Here is a 4,856-nt window from a genome sequence, read left to right on the forward strand (position 1 = left end):
GCAGTGTATATACACTCAGTCTCCATCTTAACACACAGGTGGTTCCAAGCCCACAAACCGCAGTTTCAGAAACCTAGAGCAAGTCTGAGTTCTGAGGTGGTAGAATGAGAAACAGAGAAGGCAATGGCACCTTACTCCAGTACTCTAGCCTGGAAAATTCCATGGATGGAGGAGCCTGGTGGGCTGCAGTCCATGGGATCGCTAAGAGTTGGACACAACTGAGTGACTTCACTTTCACTTTTCACTTTCATGCATTGGAGAAGGAAACGGCAACCCACTCCAGTGTTCTTGCCTGGAGAAGCCCAGGGACGGGGGAGCCTGGTGGGCTGCCGTCTATGGGGTCGCACAGAGTCGGACACGACTGAAGTGACTTAGCAGCAGCAGCAGCAGAATGAGAAAAGGGCTCCCAGGCCTCCATATTTTCTCAAGAGCGACCTCAAATACTCACTCATATGAGACTAAATATAGTACTTGGAAATGTGGGAGTTAAATTTCATTCAAAACTGAAGCAGTTCTTTTCAATCAATCTGAAGAGCAACCAAGGCTGGAAAAATACCTGTTCGATCCCAGCTGATCCGCAGCCCCAGGTGCTTTGATTCAGATTGCAGCTGGGATTTGTTTTTCTATGAAGAGGCTGTAACAACTGCTTTTATCATCTACTGTAAGTATAATAACAGCAGGAAATCAGGCAGCACGGGTGAAATTAAGCTCTGTGACAAATGATTTGGTTTCTTTCCATTAACAATCATGATTTGACCTGAACTGCCTCAATTAAGGGGTTGGAGGGGGGAGCCCTTGGTTTGCTCGTTATATATGCAAGAGAGAGAGAACCGAAGGGAAACAGAGAAACAGATGAGAGAGAGCGAGATGAAACAGAAAACATGACAGGATGTTAATTTGCTGTGGCATATGTAAGTATGTTTTAGACTAAGTAGATGGGTCACTGTGTGATTTCACTCCACCCCCAGTCCTCACTCTAATAATTCCAGAAAGATCACAAACACTGTATTTATGAGAGCTTGTTATGCCAACGTGTCCATTTGATGAATGGTGTCACTGATTAATGAAGACTTGAAACAATTGGATTCTGACTCCAAAGAAGTACACAGCTTTTAAGGAAAAAAAAATCAAATAATTGGCAGTCCTCCTGCCTTATAGTCCCTCTTCCACGTTTTAGCCTTTAAAACTATCTTTTTACATCATTGGTATTTCCCTGTTCATAGACATGTTTCTCACAAGTAATAAAGCTTGTGAAACCCAGCTAGAGAGGCTCTTCTCAATTTTACCCTTTTAGTCTTGAAACATGAAATATCATTTTCCTAGACTACCCACGGGACTGAGAGGCCGCACAAGTTACAACTTGTAGAAATTAAACACAGAATGTGAAGGAAGGTAATTATGCACCCCCATCTGGTTCACTGAGGCACTGAGGCACTTCAGAGGGCAATATTATGCTGCTTGGTGGGTCTTTTTTCCCCAGGAAACTTGTTTTTTAACTTTTTATTTTGAGATAAGTTTAGACTTACAGAAATGTTGGGAAAATTGTACAGAGAATTCATATATGTATGCCTTTTGATGTTAGCATCTTCCATAATCATAGTACAACCATCACAATAAAAAATTTAACATTAGCACAGTACTATTACATAAACTGTAGGCCTTATTCAGATTTCACCAGTCTTTTCACTAAAGTCCTTTTCCTGTTCCAGAATCTACTCCTCCTTAGGCATCTTCAATCTGTGACACCTCCTCGGTTTTCCTCTTTTTTTTTTTTTTTTTTTGACACTTGTGAAGACTGCTAGCCAGTTATCTTATAGAATTTCCCTCTAGAAGATTTGAGTTTATCTGATGCTTTCTCATAATTAAGTTAAAACTATGCATTTTGGGTTAGAAATACAGAGAAGTGATAATGTACCCTTTTCAGGACATCATATCAGAGGGTAGGTGTTGTTGACACCTCTGATTTCTGGTGACGTTAACTTTGATCACTTGCTTGTGGTGTGACTGTTAGGCTGGCTGCACATTGTTACTGTTTTTCCCTTATGTAATTAATAAATACCAGGAAAGAGAGAGAGTGTTTCTCCACAAATATTCACCCCACTAATTTTAGCACCCATCAGTGGATCCTGTCTTGTAAACAGCTTTTAAAGAACCACATCAGTAGTTGTCCAAAAAGCTTTAGAAAGATTTTGGAAGGATCAAACATGCTGCAGAAATACTACTTCACACAGTTGTGTACAGGAGGAAATTCCCTCACTGGACAAATGCAGGCACTGGGCTTTGGGACCAGGAATGCCTGTTCTATTTCCTGGCATAGGGTGCGCTGAAGATGATACCTCTAAGTTTTTAGGGAACATGGCAAGGCTTAGCTTTTGTTGAAGAAAATCTTCTTATCCATCTCTCCCCAAATAAGACATAAAATATCCAGTTGAGTTTCACCTATGATATTGACCTCAGCCACACCCCAAATGACTTCCCAGTTGACTTATGTCCTTTGCTTTGCAGCTGTCAACCCCCCTCATTTCCATTACCACCACTATCTTCATGTGAGGAAACTTGAATATTCTTTTCTTTTATCCTTCTAGGACTTTGAGCAATTCCAAGGTGCATTTCTTCATTTTTAAAGAAATTGCCAATGTTAGTGTTGAACTCACTATCACCCATCTCATGAGCAATTCATAACCAGCTGCTTTGAATGGCTCTTGGCTTTTTATAGGCATACTAAAGCTACCTTAAACCCAGAGATGTTCCTGAAAATTGTTGCTTAAATGGGAAACTCCTCCATTAAAAGAACCCTACAGAATTAAATTAGTGCCAGAATGGAAAGGAAATTCTGATAAGCCCTAACCTTGACAGAAAACTGGAAAGAACTGGAAAGAACACAGTTTTAATGTGTTCAAGGAGCGAAATAAAGAAGAATCAAAAATAAAGAATAATTAGACTTAAGTCTTAGGCTTTCTTTTTTGAACCTTTCTTTTTTAGGCTTTCTTTTTTGAACACATTTGTTAAATGTGTCAGTGACCTTGGAGTATCTTCTACTGGGTGGTGGTAGTATCTTTACAGTGTATAACCACACCTATGAGTTGCTCCCTCAATATCTCCTTTCCAGATGACCCAAGTCACAAGTTTGACTCTTCCAACCCAGAGGCAAAGGCAGTTTAGTGAGAAGAGACTATTCCAGAAGAGCTGAGAGCCTCCAACGCTGTCATCTGCCCTCAGAGTTAGGACTACCTAAGAACATCAGCAAAGTCTTCAAAACAGATTCTCACCAAAGGGTACTTCCTATCCCGTGCACAGGCCTTGCAAAGCAAAGGTAAGGATGCTGGCCAGTAATATGTGCCCCAAGTTGTCATTTTAGTAATATTGTTAGGGAAAGACCCTCACCCAGTCTCTCATATAGCTCCACATGTAACTGCCAATACTTATTTGTTATGTGACTGGCTGAACTGGCCTGAGTAAGACTTACTGTCAAAGAACATCCCTTCTATGGGCCCATTTGGAAATCAAGGCTTTGACTGCCTAACTCCAGCCAACTGAGTTTATTGGCCCAACCCGTCTGTAAAACTCCAACATCAGCACTTAATAAAGGACACTTTGTTGATTTGATCAGGGAATAGCTGAAAGGGAGGATTATGAATTACTAGTTCCCTAGTGAGTTGTTTTTGAAAAAAACCTAACCCCCTAGAAGATGTTAACCACCTTGGTCTATTTGTTTTGTGTGTCTGCCATTAAAGGCCGTGTGTGCTCTAGAGAGGGGAGAATGCAGACTTTCTACAAGAAAAAAGGGAAGGGGTGGTGAGAGTAAATCTATGCTAGTTAATTTCACTTAGTGAACCATTTAATCTTCATGGCAACTCTGCAAGTTAAATAGTACTGGCCCATTTTTATGAATGAGAAATGAAACTCAGAGAGATTGAGAAATCTGAAATAGTTAAGTGAGATTCAAACCCAGATTGGTTTGACACCAAAGCCTATTCCTTTTAGATTACCACAGACTGCCTTTATGGAGCCCTTCTGCATTTCCCCATGACTTAAACAATGGTGGACCAAGAGTTGGTTCAGAAAACATCCTTTTTGTATATGTTGACTCAGTTGGGGACATCCTTGTGAACCATGGCTCTGGCTGGAAGACTCAATGCTGGAAACTGCCTCTGGTCCCAGTGGGCTCCTCTCTCCCTCTGCTTCAGGTGGAAGTATGAATGGACCTCCTGGCTGTATTTGCACATTCTCTGAATAGTAAAATGACTTGTCCAGCAGCCCTTTTGGCCTCCTGTGTGTCTCCTGACAGCTTTAGGCAGAGCCGAACACTTCATGAATTTTTCTGAGAGCTGATACATAAAATCAACACCCAGAGAATTTTCCAGCAATGACTGGGAACTCAGCAGACTCTAACCACTTAAAACCCCATTGAAAAGCTGAGAATTTGTGTTTTTCCTTCTCTGCTTTTGACTCCTAATTTTCCTCCTCTCAAGTGGATAAACAAAATCTTTTATTTTCTCATCAAAACACACATCATTAACTGCTAATCAACTCAAGGCTCAGAAATCCCTGAGCAACCTCTCAGTTTTCAGAAATTCCAGCAAGAAATAAAGTACCGTTGATAGAGCCTTGGCTAATGGGACTAGGTCAGTCTCAGGAGGTTCCAGGTGCCAGGGACAGCGCCATAAAGTTAGGTTAACAAGTAGGCCCTCTGTCTGTGGGCCATGAAAGACAGACGAGGCTCCCTGGATCTTAGGTGTTAATGCCTCCTGTTTGCCAGGGTCATGAGGCTATTGCCAAGAAAACAGGATGAGGAGACCAGAACCCCCCAACCAAGGTCAGTGGGAGGCCAGTGAGTCTGGGAAAGGAGATGCAGG

The 4,856-nt window shown here is 41.6% G+C and overlaps 1 long non-coding RNA gene across 1 annotated transcript; it reads left to right on the plus strand.

The window, feature by feature from the left end:
• Positions 1-578: 578 nt before the first annotated feature.
• On the plus strand, positions 579-4,259 carry LOC123331951. Its single transcript, XR_006548765.1, has 3 exons — positions 579-911; positions 3,110-3,313; positions 3,985-4,259. It is a non-coding gene; the product is annotated as an uncharacterized LOC123331951 (long non-coding RNA).
• Positions 4,260-4,856: the final 597 nt, after the last annotated feature.

The sequence above is a fragment of the Bubalus bubalis genome, chromosome X (assembly GCF_019923935.1).
Source record: "Bubalus bubalis isolate 160015118507 breed Murrah chromosome X, NDDB_SH_1, whole genome shotgun sequence".
Taxonomy (NCBI): domain Eukaryota; kingdom Metazoa; phylum Chordata; class Mammalia; order Artiodactyla; family Bovidae; genus Bubalus; species Bubalus bubalis.